Source organism: Eublepharis macularius, chromosome 7 (assembly GCF_028583425.1).
Source record: "Eublepharis macularius isolate TG4126 chromosome 7, MPM_Emac_v1.0, whole genome shotgun sequence".
Taxonomy (NCBI): Eukaryota; Metazoa; Chordata; class Lepidosauria; order Squamata; family Eublepharidae; genus Eublepharis; species Eublepharis macularius.
In genome coordinates this window covers 41,310,171-41,328,183 of record NC_072796.1, presented here as the reverse complement: position 1 = coordinate 41,328,183, position 18,013 = coordinate 41,310,171, and positions in this window count along the sequence as shown.

Genomic DNA, 18,013 nt, shown 5'->3' with positions numbered 1-18,013 from the left:
GAAAATGTTGACTCATTGTGGTGGCAGTGGTGAAAAAGGCAAGTTCTCTGCAAAAGCTTATAGGCAATGGCTTGTAAAGAAAACAACACTATAATGCCTTTGGTTCATAGTACAACCACATTTGGAATACTGTGTACTTTGTTCTGGTCACTCCATCTCAAAAAAGGATGTTGCAGAACGGGCAAAAGTTCAGAAAAATGCAAGCAACCTGAGTAAAGGGTGGCAGCAACTTCCCTAAGATCAAAGGCTAAGGAACATGGGGCTTTCAATTTAGAAAAAAGACAAAGCAGGATGGGAGGAGGCATGATATAGATTTGTACATTTATGTATATATTAGAAAAACTGGATAAAGAGAACTTTCTATTTTTCTCCATAATACTGGAAGTTGGGAAAGTTAGAAGACCAATGACATCAATGGACAGCAGATTCAGAATTTTATATTGTACTGTGTTTGTGTATATATGTATGCATGTATGTATGTATATGTATGCATATATACGTATATGTATCTTTGAGGTGTTGACTTTCTTTGGAGAACCCTCCTTTTTACCTCTTTAATTGAATATTCCTTTTTTAAAAAAAATGTCTTCTTTTTTCCTTTTTGCCATTCCAGTCCTCTTAGTATTCTATTATTTGGGTTCCTTTTAGGCTTCCCATTTGTCTGCTCCTGTTGCTTACTGGCACTCTGGTGGCTGGTGGGAGTAGAAAAAAATTACTGTTTCCCGCTAACGCGGAAAATAGACTATTGTTTACATACCTGCGGCTTGTAAGAGATAGCGAACTGTGAGAAAGTTGAAACATCGCGAGAAACGCTGTGTCGAGAAGAGAAACCGGAAGTGCGTCAGTGCAATAGAAAGACGGGCTGGAAGCGGCCTTTGAGGAACCGGAAGAGGACGTACGCCATTTTGAAGAAGGGAAAGAGCTTGACCTCAAATTGGGCAGAAGTAGGACATTTTGGATAAGGGAAAGGGCATAAAATTCAAGTTCCCCTCAGCTTTTCCTGATACAGTTTTGAATTCTACCTCCCACCCTTATGTTCTACAATATTTCTTGCAAGGAGAATATAACATTAATTAAATCAACAACGGACTCATAACATGATCATAAGCAAAGCAATTCCCCCCCCCCCCAAGTTGGAAGAACGAGACAGACTCAAGGCACTGGAACTAAGGACTGCTTTATTAAACACAATGACAACTTTAAACTGTGGCAAAGGCAAACTGGCGGTACAGGTCAAGCCATGAGGTCACTCCAGGACCTCCACCTTGACCTGTCTGGGTGAGCCCCGCTGCCCTGGGCATGAGCCATTCTTGGAATGGCCTAGACTCAGCCGGCCAAGCAAAGGGTTCCCCCCCATCAAGCTCCTAAAGCCTCAGCCATACAGCATGAGGGAAGGACTTGCACTTGGGGTTCCCTGGAGGTGGTCTGCTCAGGTGTTGATAGCTATGAAGCATGCCATCCCTCCTGACAGACCCCATTTCCCCACCGCTGGGGAATTGCCAAAGGGGTGCTCACCGGCCCGCTCCCTATTCCCCAACTTTCTCCTGCCAGGACAACCTACGAGGCTCCACACCATAAATCACCACAAACCCCTGCAGCAGTACAAGGTAGGTGAAAAAAAACCACCCCCCACTTGCCAGTTTGGGAGAATGAGGAAAAAATTCCTACCTGGCCCCAGAATGGCAGCCAGCTAATCCTAGACTGAAACAGGGCAAGGAGGGTGGACCAATCACACAGAGAAACTGAAGCCTTGGGGGTGGAGACGCCTGTAATGGCGCTTGTCTCCGCCCCCCGGCTTAAAGCCCAGATGCCCAGGAAAAGCCGTCTGCCTCATCCTCCTTCCGTTGGGGCAAACTTTGGCCCCCAGCTCAAGCCGCTGCACATGGACAGCCGACAGCAAGCCAGAATACAAATATATGGCTGCTTCTAAGACTTCTCTGCATGCTTTCTTGTGATAATTACTGCACATGTAAATTGGAGATGAGAACCTATAATTTGGCACTACTGACTCAACTCTATTTTACATTTAGCACATAAGTTAATTTCCATCTTTTCAGAGCTTCATGATTGTGAATATACAACACATGGTACTAGCAGTGTGTGGAAATACTGATATTAATACAGATTATACCCCTTTACATTACTGGATTTCACCTATGGCATCATCAGGCCAACCAAATTAGTTTCAGGATCTCTGTCATTATACTCTGACTTCATTCAGGCAGACAGTTCCCAGGGTTCTCCTCCCCTCTTCTACTCACCACCAGACCTCCACTCATGCCCCCCTTCCATCCACTCACCTGCAAGCCTCCTGCCTGCCTATGTGTCCCTCCCCTGCCCACTTGTGAGCTCTCTCACTGCCTATGCTCATCACCACCCGCAGCCCTTTCCACAGTGACACTGGACTGTCCATGTTGCCAGGAGCACATTGGAGCATGGGCAAATAATGGGATCAACAGCAGTGGGTCCTGCTAGAAGCCCTGGGTACTGGCAGCTGCCCCACCTTACAGTATGCTGATGCCAGTCTTGCTGATTGCCATTGCTTTTGAGAATTCAGAAATATAAGGAGTTCATAGTGTCCATCAATTCAGTCTCAAAACTGTAAGATAAATTATTATTCTCTCCCATTTCTTTCATTACCTTGGAAAGTGTCAACCGTTTTAATGTGCACTGGCATATGGCAATATGAACAGGAGTAAGTATGTGTTCATATTCACAGAAACATTTGCTCCAGGTTAACAAACATGCTTAAAACTGTTAATGCATTTTAGCTGCTATGCTATTGGGTAGATCGCGTGAGTATAGTTACTACTGTGGAGAAGCAATTATCTGTAGCCCGAGTACCAAAGCCCCATTATCACAAATGTCTTAAAGCTTCTGAAAGCACTTTTGTGAATATAAGTTTTAGTATATATTTAGAATACTATGTTTACATTCACTGAATCAGGGATTTACTGTCTTTTCTAGGCTTGTGCATCTATTCCAATCTCATACTTGAGGGATTTCTTCAAAAATATCTCTTGTCCTTCCTTCTCTATCTTCCATTGCCATTTCATGCAAGGAATGTAATCCATGTTAAGAGGGAACGGCACAACCGGGAAGAACAGCATCCCTCATGCAAAGGTCACCTAAAATCATTCACATGCCTCAAGAGAGTCTGCAACAGTTTACAAAAAGAAGCTGTCCTAATTTTTCTGGCTCGTTCTTATTAGATTATTTCTGAGTCTTCCTGTGCAACTAACTTCATGCAAAAAGAATTAGAAGTTTAAAACGTTTATATTAGTACACCCCCTCCCCCAACCGGACAATTTTCACATTACATGGCTGAATGGGAAAAGAAGGATATCAAGAAATCAATGGGTGAAATTAATGTAATTGTAGCCTACTGTAGTCAGAATGGTTTGTTTGCACTAATCTTATATGCTTTTTTCTCAAATGGGCACCAGCTGCAAATAATCATAAAGAAGCTAAGTAAAATCAACACTTACAACCTAGTAAAGAAGCAAACAGTCCTTTGTTTCATCTGGAAGGGAAATGAAAAGGCCAAAGGACAGCAATAGCCAAAATTAATAAATAAAAGAAAATCTGCCCCTGTCATGTGGTTTTTACATATCTTAGTTAAAAATCCCAAATCCAAATGTTAGCATATTTAGTACATAGAGACCAACGTTATTAAAGAAACACATTAACTCTGTTGGCTTTCCTTGTAAGATTGGGGGGAATGTTTGCACAATTTAAAGACTGTATTCAACTGTATTCAGCTGTAGTCAAGTCATGTCCAGATGGTTTTTTCTCCACACACTATACAAAGCTAGGAGAACAGCTCAATGCGGCTGGCTCCCTCTTTCATGTGACACTGTCCCGCTCATCAGGACAAGACAGATAAAATCAGCTCGGTTTATACCCCTGGCACATGTGCCAAACATGCCAACCATTTTGTCTGGGGAAGTTCTCCGCCTAAGGGACTGAGACATGCCCCTGAGCCACTGGAGGCATTGTCAGGAGTAAGTTTGCTCCCAGTATGTCTAGCCAAGTACAACCCACATCTTCTCACCCCCTTCCTTTTTCTGACACACCATTTTTACAGGTAGATAATGGGGGAGATACTCAGGCCAAACTGGTTGCCTGCTCTGTGTTTACACTGTGACTTGATAGTGTCTTGGACCTATATGGGACTAATGTGGACTCGCATATCCTTCTCCCTTCATCAAGGATGTGAATGGCTGAAACAACACAGCCAGTCTCTAGAACTGGAATCGTCAGTGTGTGTTCTAAGGTCCATAGAAGGTATATTTCTTGAAAACATCTTTGGACCCTGCTGACCCAGTCAGTTACCACCCAGTTTTGAACCTCCCGTTCCTGGGTAAGGTGATTGAGCGGGCGGTGGTAGAGCAGCTGCAGGTCTTCCTGAATGATTCCTCATCCCTAGATCCCTTCCAGTCTGGCTTCCATCCAGGACATGGGATGGAGACATTACTAGTCGCTCTGATAGATGATCTCTGTAGACAGCTGGATCAAGGCAGGTCAGTGCTGCTGATACTGTTAGATCTATCAGCAGCATTCAATACAGTCGATCATGACCTGTTGATCCACCGCCTTGCTGATGTGGGAATACGAGGGATGGCCTTGCAGTGGTTTGTCTCTTTTCATCACAGTTGGGGATAGAGGGTGGCACTGGAGGAGAAGTTGTCATCCTGCCACCCGCTGGTGTGTGGTGTCCCTCAAGGGGCAATACTCTCCCCTTTGCTATTTAACATATATATGCGCCCCCTCGCCCAGCTGGTACAGAGTTTCGGACTTGGGTACCATCAATATGCAGATGACACCCAATTGTATTTGATGATGGATGGCCGGCCTGACTCTGTCCCAGATGTCTTGGAACGTGCCTTCGAAGCTGTGACTGAATGATTGAAGCAGAGCCGGCTGAGATTGAATCCCATGAAGATGGAGGTCCTGCATGTGGGTCTAGGGTCCATGGGTGCGGGACCAGCTCCCTGCTCTCGATGGAGCACCGCTTACTCCAGTATCGAGAGTTAGGAGGCTGGGGGTGGTCCTGGATGCTTCCCTGTCTATGGAGGCACAGGTCGCAGCAATTGTTCAATCCTCATTTTTCTACCTAAGACAGGCTCAGCAATTTGTCTCTTACTTGTTGACCCTTGACCTTACAACAGTGATCCAGGCAACGGTCACCTCCAGATTAGACTACTGTAACTCACTCTACATGGGGCTTCCCTTGGGCTTGATCTGGAAACTGCAGCTGGTTCAGAATGCAGCTGCATGAGTGGTTTCCAGAGCTCCAATCATGGCACATATAACACCCATCCTCTGTCAGCTGCACTGGTTACCAGTTGAGTACCGGGTCCGGTTCAAGGTTTTGGTGTTGACCTATAAAGCCCTATGTACACTGGGTCCAGCGTACCTTCCGGATCACCTCTCCCCATATGTTCCCCGGAGGTCACTTTGATCAGCTAATAAGCAGTTGCTGATGGTCCCTGGCCCCAGGGAGGTCTATTTGGCCTCTACCAGAGCCAGGGCCTTTTTAGTCCTGGCTCCGACCTGGTGGAACTCTCTGTCTGAGGAGACTAGGGCCCAGCAGGATTTGCTATCTTTCCACCGGTCCTGCAAGACAGAGATGTTCCACCAGGCATTTGGTAGGAGCTAGGCTGTCCTCTTGCGGGCCATACCACTGAAGACCATCTACCACCCATGTGGCGCAGGTCATTATGTAAGAGCCAAACCCTGTACCTAAAATGCTGAATTTTAATACTTATACCTGCCATTTGAGAAATGTTATTGCACATGGGATAATGTTTTAAATGTTTATTTATAACTCTTTTATTTTTTTAAACTGTATGTTATAAATTGTATGTTGTTACACCACCCTGAGCCCGTCCAACAGGGAGGGTGGTCTAGAAATGTAATAAATAAATAAATATTTCCCAACAAATATCACCATTCTTTGAAATTAATAGCCTGTGCCTATCGATTCCTTGCAGGGCTAGAAGAGTCAAGTAAGCCTTCTGATTGCCAAGTAAATGTTCTATCAGGGCGGTGTGATGATATCTCTTCCAGGAGTGACATCATCACGTCACCCTGGAAGTGTGCCCAGGAGGCCTTTCCCCCTCTGCAGCCAGGTGAGTGGTGGCAAGGGGCAGAGGTTGGGAGCAGGGTATCTCCCACCCCCACAGGGGGACCTGGCAGCCCAATGTGATTGGCTGGCAGCCTCTGAAGCCTTTTGCTTGGCCAGGCATGATATTAATCCTAGGATCCTGATATATTTTGTGCTATCAACAGAGCAGCAGCTATCTGTTGTACTTCAGGGCAGGCCCATAGCTACAGGGGGAATGGATCCTTAGAAATATGCTCTGTCTGTCCCCTATGGATGCCACTACACTCTGGTGGTGGCAGGGGATTCCTCGCCCCAACCTTTCTGCTCCAGTTCTCCTCACATGGCTGGGAGGGGGGAAGCAGGGGGGAGGCAGGCTGGAAGCCATTGGAACATGCAGCGAAATGGTGCATGTGTGCACACTCCAAAAGCCCCAAAGATGTCACTTCCAGTTGAAAGCTGGAAGCTACAGGATCTTGGTTAGGATTGCCAGGTCTCTATACCCTCCTGCTGTGAGGAGGGGACCTAGTGCTTACCTCGTGCAAGAAGCAAGGTCTCCTTCACGTGTGCATGCCTGCACAATGGCATAACCACCAGAAGTGGGGGGGGGGAGGCCTCCCAGGCACACTTCCAGGGCGACATGATGATGTCACTCCTGGAAGTGATATCATCACACCGCCCTGGGAATGCAAGTATGCATCACACTCATGTAGACATCAACAAAGGTGAGCGCCAGGTCCCCCCACTCCTACCAGGAGGGTAAGGGGATCTGTCAACCCTACAATCACAGGAACTAATGTTATACCTCCCATTTTATTGTCTCTGAGGGACCTACTGTCTTTCAGTAGGTTAGGCCCAGCCTAAGCAAATGCAGTGCTCATTCTGGTGTGGCTAGGGTTGCCAGTTCCTAGTTAAGAATTTCCTGGAGATTTGTGGGTGGACCCTGGGGAGGGAGAGGTTTGGGGAGGTGAAGGTCCTCTGCGAGGTAAAATGCCATAGAGTCCACCTGCCAAAGCAGTCATTTTCTCCAGGAAAATCTCCAGGCCCTATATGTATAGAGTTACTAGGTACCCAGAAGTGATGTCATCAACTGGGCCCATGGACATGCACACTGATGAGGGCAAACAATAAAAAGAGGGTTAAGTGCCCCCCCCCCCACTTCCCAACTCCTGCAGGTTGTCAGGAGAACGCATGGAGGTTGGCAACTCTGTGTGTGTCTGATAGGTATGTGTTATGGCCTTACTAAGGATGTGGAGGAGAGGAAAAGTTTGACTCTATGTAAAGAAACATTTTTAGTAGCAACAAAATGTAAAGAAACATTTTTAGCAGAGCATGAGGAACGCACTTGTTTCTACCTTCTTTACTCTGTAGCTCCCATTAGAGTTGAATGGCATACATTTCCTGCTTGCACTAGATCCTCATAACTATAGAAGTTATGCACAAGCATGTTCCACACTGGATTAAGAGGTTAGTGTTTATGAATACATTACTGTTCCTTTCTAATTTTATGGCATGTGCTTTTGAAATGATACACCTAACCTTACTTACCATCTTGATTTCCTTATAAGCTTAAAAACTGGATTTTTCTGCAGAAAGGCTTTGTGCCTCATGTAATGCTGGTCAGTCATAATACCTGCTATGCCTTTTTATTTGGAGGTATTGTTGTTATTGTGATTGTATGATCTAAATCCATAAAATGAAATGCCAGGAATACATTATGTAAATTGCTTTCTTATCCAAATTCACTTTAAATCAGTTCAAAGACAATACTGCACAACTGATTATACCACTAGATTTTCCACTAATTGATTTCCCCACAGTACAATTGATTTTTAGGCACATGGTAATTCCTATTCAAAGTAAGATTTATTAATTGTTCTAACCTATTGTCTAGAAGTATACAGACACAGAAAAATAATCTTAACAACAGAGTCAGGTTAATATGGTGTTTCCATGTAAGAAAATACCAATGGTGAAAATTGGAAAACTGATGACTAATATGGAGTGGTAGCTGCATGAAACTTTGACAACTGTGTTCTTTGAGAAAGAGTTTGGAAACGGATATAATGGTGATCTGGACCTTCCGTTAGAATAATGATGTCACAGAATTATCAATGTACACCTAAAGAATACACGCAAAGGTCTACTTGTGATCTGTGAACTACACAGTTTATTGGAACCAAATCTTGGACTATACCCAACTCCAGTTGGAATATAAGGCGAGCTTGTATGAAATAATTAATGTGTACATGGTGCTAGGAAGCATTTGCACTTTAATACCTGTTGCAATATTAATAGAGCACTTGAAGCACTGGACACTTTATGTATGGACTTTGGAGCATATATGACACCTGCAAAATAATTTTTCCTAGAACTGGTTACATGTGGTATAGTTCTGTTAAATTATGCAATTACTGTAAATAAAATAGGGAGACATTGTTATTGCACGGGAAATTGTGTTTTGTTGCTGCCATACTTACCGTGTTGCTCCATATTTTGTGCTAGGGACCATGTGAAGGCACAGCTGTCTCGGGTTGCCGGGAGAACTGTGCACTTCACATCCGACATCTGGACCTGCCCAAGTGTGCAGCAAGCATACCTGTCGCTTACTGCTCACTGGTGGGAACCCGAGGCGGTTCTGGGTGAGGGGGAGGTGCCTACAGCTAGCCAGGGAAGGATGGGAGACCGCCAGGCCGGCTACTGCAAGGCCTTGCTTCACGCCGAGGTTCTCGACGTGTTGCACACGGCGGAGAACATCACTGCCACCCTGAGGAGACAGTTGGAGGAGTGGATAGGCCAGGGACCCACCACCGTGGGATGCATGGTGACGGACGGTGGCAGCAACATGAGGGCAGCAGCGAATCTGGTGAGCCAAGAGCGCATTTACTGTGTGGCCCACAAGCTTCATCTAGTGGTGAGAGATACGCTTGGGGCGGGCTCCTCGAAGGAACCCCTTGATACCCGGACTTGTGAATTCCAGTTACTGCTCCAGAAATGTTGGAGGCTCACGAGTCACTTCTCACGCAGTGTGACAGCCACTCACGAACTGCGCCAGAAGCAGGTCAGGACAGGCGTGCCAGAGCATGCACTGATTGCTGACATCAGCACTCGCTGGAACTCCACCTGTGCCATGCTTGAGCGCTTGGTGGAGCAGCAGGCCGCACTCCACATGTGGCTCTCCGAGAGCCGCGGTGCGAGTCAGGTGGGTGAGTTCAGCCGGGAGGATTGGCTCACCATCACCCAGACAGTGGAGGTCCTGAAGCCCTTCAAGGACTTCACTGTGGCGGTCTCGTCAGACATGGCGACCCTGGGTCTGGTCATTCCCCTGGTGCACACGCTCCAGAGGAATCTGGCCACCTTTTCAGGCCCAGATGCACCTCGTGCTGACATCGTTCCAGTGATGCACATGCTGGTGAGAATGCTGCAGCGTGGCATAGTTGCCAGGCTAACTCCTCTCACTCAGAACGAGTCATACATGCTGGCAACCATGTGTGACCCGCGCATGAAGGGCGCTTTCGCCGAGCGGGACAGGAACCTCACCCAAGCCAGAGACGCCCTCTGTACTTGGGTGAGGCTCAGGCAGGCCGCGAGGGGACGCCTGTCACCAGAGGGGACGGGAGAGGGGCCCTGCCGTGCGGGTCCCTCTCACGCCCCCTCTGAGCAGGCTCCCCCCACGGCCACCACCAGAGTGCCGATGGAGATGGAGATGCTCTGGTGGGCCCTCGGCCCCTCTGGGATCGTGAGGAACGTGAGAGAGAATTCGGCGGAGGCAGTGGTCAGGGACTACCTTGCGGAGCCCTGCGAGTTGCTCTCCACCGATCCGCTCAGCTACTGGGCCAAGAAGGAGTCGGTCTGGCCGGACCTCTCCCTCAAGGCACAGCGGCTGCTCTCATGCCCTCTGATGAGCATGGAGAGTGAGCACGTGTTTTCTCATGCAGGCAACATTGTCAGGCCACATCGCACTCGCCTTCTCCCATGGAGAGTCGAGCAGTTGACCTTCCTGAAGGTCAACTCTCGCCTCTTCAATTTTTTAGGACTAGACTTCTAGAGTGACTGAGGTGAGCCCAACTTGTGGCCTCCATCCTCTGCGAGTCCAATCCTTTGGAATCGCGCTCTCCCCTGCATAAAAATCTGTAGACGCAGTTAAAACCGGCCAGTAGAATGAGGGTGGTTAGGTACCAGTGGCAAAGGTAATCCACCCTGCAATTTGAATCCACCCCCCAAAGGGAATTTAAAACATCTCCCAGTACTGAGACAGACCGTGTGGGACCAAATTTATTCTGAAAAATAATGCCCTATAAACTTTGATTGCCGCTGGAGGGAGAAATAGGTTAAGATTGAGATTGCTTAGGTGGGGATTAGGGAATGGGATGCTGATGTGCAGTGTATAAATGTTAAATGATGTTTGAATGTTTTAAATGTTTTTTCAAAGTTGAAATGTTTAAAAAAAAGTTGAAATGTTAATGTTGGGTGTGCTTGGGGGGGTTGGGGGAGAGTTGGGGATGGGCACCGGCTGATGATGATGTCTCACAGATGTTTCCAGGTAGATGCTGAGGCTGGTGTGGAGGGGGGAAACCTCTGCAACACTGCTCCGGAAATACCACTGTGTAGTGCCCACGGCAGTGCCCGGTCCAGCTTTGTGTGGCCGAACTGAAAGCATAGCCGCAGGAAATGACATTGGATCTGCTGGACCTTGTTGCAATGGTTTCCCCCTATTAAGTTTGGTTATGGAGGGATGGGAGATGGGCTCACATGCAAAGAAATAAAGAGATTTTGAAAGGAAAAATGTCTCAGTGTGGTTTTTGTTATTCTGGAGGAGGTGTAGAGGGGTTAAGTGAATAAGTTGTTTTTCTCAGGATTTGTGTAGTGCCACTTGATGTGAAATGAGTTTTGTTATTTTCTGACTAAGATAATGCTGTCATGCCTGTTGGTGTTCCCTGCTACTGTGTGACCCAAATCTGTTCAAGAAATAAAGTGTTTTTGACAGGAATTGTGTTTATGGAGATTCTCAGATCCGAAATGAGTTGTGTTACTTTTGTCTGGTGAAATGCTTTCCTGTCCTTTTGTGCCCTCACGCTATGTAACCCACATCTTTTCCATAAGTAAATTGTTTATAGCGGTTATTGTGTTTTGGGTGATTGTATGATATTGAGTTGTGTTATTTTTGTGTAATGAGCTGCTATCATGCCCTTTTGTGCCCCACAGCAGTGTAAATCTAATCTGTGCAAGAATTAAAGTGTTTTTGAAAGGTCTTGTGGTTTTGGTGATGCTCTGATTTGAAGTTAGTTGATTGAAATCTGTGTAGAAATCTTTGTCTAAGGCTTTTTAATGCCCTTTTGTGCCCTCCTACTGTGTAACCTAAAGCAGCTTCAGAAATTAAGTGTTTATAACAGTGTATTTTTTGGATGTGAAGTGAATTTGATTATATTGGATGTGAAGTGATTTGTGTTATCTGTTTGGGTGGGGCAGGGGCACTGCTAATGTGATGTGCCATGATGCGTTGACTAACTGTATTTTGAAAGTGAAAAAATAATTTTTTTTAAACTTGATTCATTGTGTAGTCATTTTTCATTCTTTGATGTGAGGTTGGTTGGTTCCCAGCATGGGGAACAATGGGGCAGGCTGGCCAGCCATTTCTGTAGAAGGGGGGGTGTCAGGGGGAGGGTGTCTGTGTGTCAGGTGCTCTTTCACAGGGACAAGCTGGCACTCAGAAGTGTGCCCACCATTGTGGCGCCCGTGGGCTGTGCAGAATTGCCCTGGGAAAGAGAGTTTAAAAGTTCCCAGCATAGGGAACAAAGGGGGAGGGCTTGCCAGCCTGTTCCTGGGCTTATGGGCGTGGGGCTGCTGGGGGTGGATTTGGGTTTGTGAGGGGCTAATGTGGGGATTTGGGTCTGTGTGTGGCTGCTGGGGGGTAATTGGGTATGTGTGGGGCTGTAGGGGGTGGACTTTGTGGGCTGAGAGCACCTACTTGGGGAGGCCATGAAATGCCCCCCCAAGTGGGAGCAGGCTAAGCCTTGGTGGGGGGTGGGAGGAAAGGTGGGAGAAGGGGCCCTGAGGGTTGGGGGCATTTTGCATGCAAAATGCTACCCCTGGCAAGACAAGCCTCCCAGCTGGAAATAGTGGAGAAAGGGAGGGGAAGAGCACCTACTTGGGGAGGCCATGAAATGCGCCCCACCCCCAAGTGGGAGCAGGCTGAGCCTTAGTGGGGGGTAAGAGGAAAGGTGGGAGAAGAGACCCTGATGCCACCCCTGGCAAGACAAGCCCCCCAGCTGGAAATAGTGGAGAAGGGGGGGGAAGAGCACCTACTTGGGGAGGCCATGTGTCCGGGGTCAGCAGCCCAGCCCCCGGACTTGCTGACAGGCAGCGGCAGGGGGAAGCCAGGAGACAGCAGTACAACCGCTCTGTCTGGCAAACAGAGCCAGAACCTGCCTACTCCAGGGGGAAGGGGCGAAAGGCCAAAGCCTCAGAAGGCTGGAGGGAGCAGGGAGAAGCCAGCTAGTCCCACCCCCCAGGGGGAAGAGAGGGGGCTAAGCAGGCTAGAGGAAAAGGGCCAAGGCAGGGGGAATAGGGACACAGCAACAACCCAAACAGAGCCCTTACCTTCCAAGGAGGAGAAGCAGCCACTACAGCCCAGAGCCACCCCCTGGCTAGAGGACAGCAGCCTGGCTCAGGAGGTGCTAGGAGCCAAGCCCCTCCAGGTGGAGCTGCCACAGGCATTCTGGGGGAGGAGATGGGTAGCCCCGCCCAGCATCAGTGAACAGGCAGCACAGAAGCTGGCCAGGGCAGCTCCTCGCGAGCAAGGCCAGCCAGGCTCAGCAGCACATAAGCCGGCTGGGGCAGCTCCTCGTGAGCAAGGCCAGGCAGGCTCAGCAGCACCGAAGCCGGCTGGGGCAGCTCCTCGTGAGCAAGGCCAGGCAGGCTCAGCAGCACCGAAGCCGGCTGGGGCAGCTCCTCATGAGCAAGGCCAAGGAGACCTCAGCTGGGGATGGCTCGCATTCAATCCCACCCTGCCAGCAAGGCAAGGAAGCCAAGAAGGGATTAGTGGTAGGAGGGAAACACCTGAGGGAAGGCCCAGCTGGGCCAAGTCAGGAGATGGCACGAGCCTAGAAGGAGGGCGGGGCGGGGAATGGAAGCCCTATATAAGGTGGCTAGGAAGAACTCTGAGGTGGTGGGTGTGAGTGAGGAGTGATGATGTGGAGTGAGAGCAGTAGGATGCAAGGGTGGAGGCTTGGAGGAGAGTGCTGGAAGGAGGAGATGAAGGAGAATGCAGGAGGTAAGCAGGCCAGGTTGAGCAGGCCAGCGAGTGGACTGAGAGGGAGTCTGGGTGAGGTATACCGCCCCTCCTTCCACAGAGCAGGGTCCTGCAGAATCACTGGCCCCCCTGTGACGTCAGGTGCAGACCGCCCAGTGCCCCGCCCAGCGGCAGTCGCGGCAAGCCCTGACACCATGAAATGCCCCCCCCAAGTGGGAGCAGGCTGAGCCTTGGCGAGGGGTGGGAGGGAAGGTAGGAGAAGGGCCCCTGAGGGTTGGGGGCATTTTGCATGCAAAATGCCCCCCTTAGCCTGCCTCTTCATTTTTTCCCCATAGGAAATAATGGAGATCAGCAGCAGCAAGCACAAAATAGGAGATTAGCAGCAGCAACCTAAAGCTATGCCCTTTTATAGGCGAGGATAGGGGGACCTGGTTTGGGGGGCCATAACGGCTTGCCGTTTTGGTATTCACGATTACCGAAACAGATTCTCGTTTCGGTTATTACCAAAATGAGAATACTGAAACGGTGTGCCTTTGCACACCCCTAGTGGTGGGGGCACCTCCCACTCCCAGCCTGGCTGGCAGGAGCTGGTGCTCCTTCCCTCTTCACTTCCCAAGCATGCAAACTGTGCATTTACAACTGGGCTTCCCAAACTCATAATCTTGCCAGGAGAGGCAGCGTGAGGCAGCAGCCTCAAGAAGCTCTTCTTGTCGAGTCTCCATGGTCCCTTCTTGCTGTATAGGAAGCATTATCCTTGGGCACTTCCCCTACAGCTAAAAGACAATGATATGCTCAAGAAATATAGGAAGAGCCAGTCTTTGATATGCTGATTCCTTGGGAAAGATCACAATGCAATTAGCCCCCATCTAGATGGAAAGCCATTCAAGGCTAGTTCACGCATTGCAGTCTACACTGGTTGTGTCTGGTTTCCCCACTCTGTCTTTCAGTCATATATGCGTTGTAGGTGCCCCTCAGTTTCCTTGCATGTGATGCCCAATTTGGTTCAGGAACAAAGTGTGAGGGGAGAAAAGGCTTTAGCCTTCCTATATGTGTTTTATCCCAATATGAAATGGTCCCAAAATGCCATTTACCCCACTGGGAAAATCTACATATAGCCTGGAACACATAAGTGATTCCTATATGGCGGGGGATAGGGTGCATCTCAAGGGCTCCATAAAATGACTGGAATGGTGGAAATTTTCCTGTCCCCAGCGTCTCACTGTGGTATGACATTAGCTTTATCAATTTTACTGTAAGTTTCCAGAACTGGAAATAAATAGGAAATGCCCCTAAGATAATAGCTCAGTTCTCACTTGCTGCAAAATCATGGTTTATTTTAACTGTAGTTAGTTTGTGTAACCAGGGTTCAGTTTACAGGCTTTCACTCAGACCCTGGCTTTTCTTGACAAGTGCAGATCTCATCACCTTTGCTCTTCCATTGCCATTCCTATGGAGACCAGAATGGTATCCTTGCCTGCATAGTGGCAATGCTGGGGAAAAGCTAGGATTAAGCTTACACATAAGATTGCATGTATGACACACATGAAATCATAGTTCAGACTAATAATCAGTCTTCAGAGCATGGTTTCAGACTATGGGTTGGATCCAAGCAGCTTTACCACTGGTGCAAATGAGAAGTGTCCTTTTTGACCACCAAAAATAGCTATGCTGGACAGAAGCCATGTGGGATGGGAAGTATGTAATAAGGAGGGGAAATCGACGAGATTGAGTGAAAAAGAAGGCTGGATCCAACCTTCTGGTTTGATGGACTCTAGTCATGGCGGAGTGGTCCATGTTTGGATGATATCTTTTCTTCATCGAATCAAACCATGATTTTGCATGACCTGTGAACTGAGACACTTTTTCTAGTGCTTGTAGACTAATTCTGTGATTTCAAACTGCATATTCTACAATAATCTTGCCTAAATCCATTTTACATTAGATACATGTTGGATGTCAAGTCCTTAAATCAGAGCTAGTAGATGAACTTTGTATTGAACATTTCCTGTACAATCAAAACAGTTTACAATATTTTACACTCTGGCTTTAAAAAGTCCCCATTCTCTATCATGAAGAATGGCATGTATCTAATAATCTCTGAATTTTATATGTCAGTAATATAGCATATACGCATACTTAACTCTTAGCAAGGTCAGATCTTTGGAGGAGTAAAAAATGAAAATTACTTTTGGTTTTAAGTAATGACTCTTTCCCCAAGAATCGTTATGCTGGCCTTCTCTTAAAAAGGCGCAATTTATATCAATAACCACATCACATGTATTATGCCTGGTTGCTGGATACAACAGTGACAAGTTAACCAACCACTTTTTTTTAAATAACATTTGCTGCCCTTTATGAAGTTAACAAATCTATTTTTCAAATTTCAGTCGTTTAAAATATGAAGGGAAAACCATTTGTTCATATGATTAAAATGTAGTGGCTGCTGGTGCTGGAATTTTTTTGTTAATTTGATTATTCTGAAATGATTGATAAGATTAATTAACTCTTGCTTGATTCACTGATCTTCACAGAAGCCATGTACAAACTCTTCCCTGTTGTGACTTGCATAAGATCACAAAAGCATCTGTAGCAAAGATGGTATTCCTTTTTTCCTCACCACCATCTCTGGTGGTGTGTTACATGTATAATCAATATTTTAAAATGCCTATTAAAAGTAAAGGAACACTTGCACTTTGGGATATTATGTACGAGAAGGGCATTGCAGAATTGTCTGTACACAATGTGGATCAAGAAAGCATAAAGATTTTCAGCACAGAATGCATATTCTATATACATCAACGGTCACCATCTAGATCAGCTAACGGGCTAATATACAACATATTAAAGGGAGGAGATATCTCCCTTCATTCCCTATCACATGCAGTGGATTATAGTAGAAAGTCATATGGAAGAACCAACTTGCCTTTCCTGCTGTTTCCATTCTGTCCCAAACTAACAAGGTAGCTTGACTGGAACTTTTATCCAAAGGAATGGCAGAAGTCAGTTACCAACCAGCTTCTGACTACTTGCTGGCAGTTTTTTAATTGCAGCATACTTATACCTGTGTGCAAATCTTATTCTGCCACAGATAGTTGCATCAGTTTTTCAGGCCAGAGTGCACTGGAACGCGTAAGCTTGTATGTACTGTAGCAGGTTGGAATTAGAAGAACCAAAGTATTGCAGAGGAATTCATAGATGTTTGGTCTCTCTTTGCAACCACTCATATTCTAGCACTATCTTCTGAAACATTTTCATTAAGTGCTTATTGCTGTGTTGAATAAAGATTTGCATAACTCTTTACTAGAGGTGGGCATGGACTGAAAAATGGACCAAAATTTGATACAGACTGACCCCGTTCAGCGTTTGTGAATAGGTGGGTTGTGGGATGTGCATTTTTCACGGACGTGATGACTTTTAGGCTGGCCCGTTGGTCCATTGGTCTGTGAATCCAGACATCCCGGTGTCAAAGAATCAATTTCCTAGGCAATGTAGTGGAGTTGCCTGCAGACCTTCTGCTGCCTTTGGAACACACCAATCTTAGTGGTGGAAACCTTGATAGGTAGCTCTGGCTGTCAAACAGAGAGCTCCCATTATTCTCTATGAGGGCAAGCAGTATATATAACACCCAGCATCCAGTTTCACTTTCCAGCCGGCAGTTACCAAGGGAATTGCACAAGAGGGAGGCTTGGAGCTTTGCTGCAGCAAGGCTCTGGGAGCAAGCTTATTGGATTTCCTCAGCTGAGGGCTCACTCTTCTGTTTAATTTTTTTTAATTTCAATTCTTATTTGCTTGTGGGGTGGTGGGCTAGCCTAGGGATCTTCCCCAACCCAGTCTCAGAGCTGCAGCAAGGCTTTGGGTGCAAGCTTATTGGGCCCCTTGAAGGTTCACGCTTCTGTTTAATTTTTTTCCAATTCTTATTTGCTTGTGGGGTGTTGGGCTAGGGCAATGCACAGCTTGCTCCCCCTCTTGAAAATCTTCTAAGGGCCTCTTGCTCCTAGAGACAGCCACTCCCCCCCCCCCACCAGTGCAGCCTCCATACCTCCTTGCAGAGGTCCGGCATCCCCCCTTAGTGGAGTTCCTCATTATGGAATGCAATGCTGACATCCAATGGAGACCTGCTGATGCCTGGCTGTCCACATCTGCCTCCTTCCCATTTTTGTCTGTCTCCCACAAAATCCGTGAAAAGTTTGTGGTCCATGATCCGTGAAACGAGACGGACCATAGACCGACAGTCTGTGGTTTTTTTCCCAGTCCATGCCCATGTCTACTGTTTACACGTGCTCAATTGAACACTTTCAGGGACAGTTATTATTTCTTCTAGCCATATCCACGCTGACATGTGTTCTAAAACAAATTTACTTCTGAAGAATTCCTATCCTTGCCAATATATGAAAATAACCAAGGACAGAGAATCAGTGGATCATAGCTTTGGTTTCCAAAGACCACCTGAAGTAGATATGCTTTAACCCATCTAGAAAATGACATCAATTGAATTGCATACCACAGGGAATTGCAGTACAGTAGTATTGTAGTATAGGGAATTTTAGTGGCTACTGAAAAGCCTAATTCTTTTTTTTTCTGCTCTGAATGACTTGGTTGTCAGACCAAATACATAACATTTGGAAATGGTATGGATTATTCAGTTTAGTAGTTTC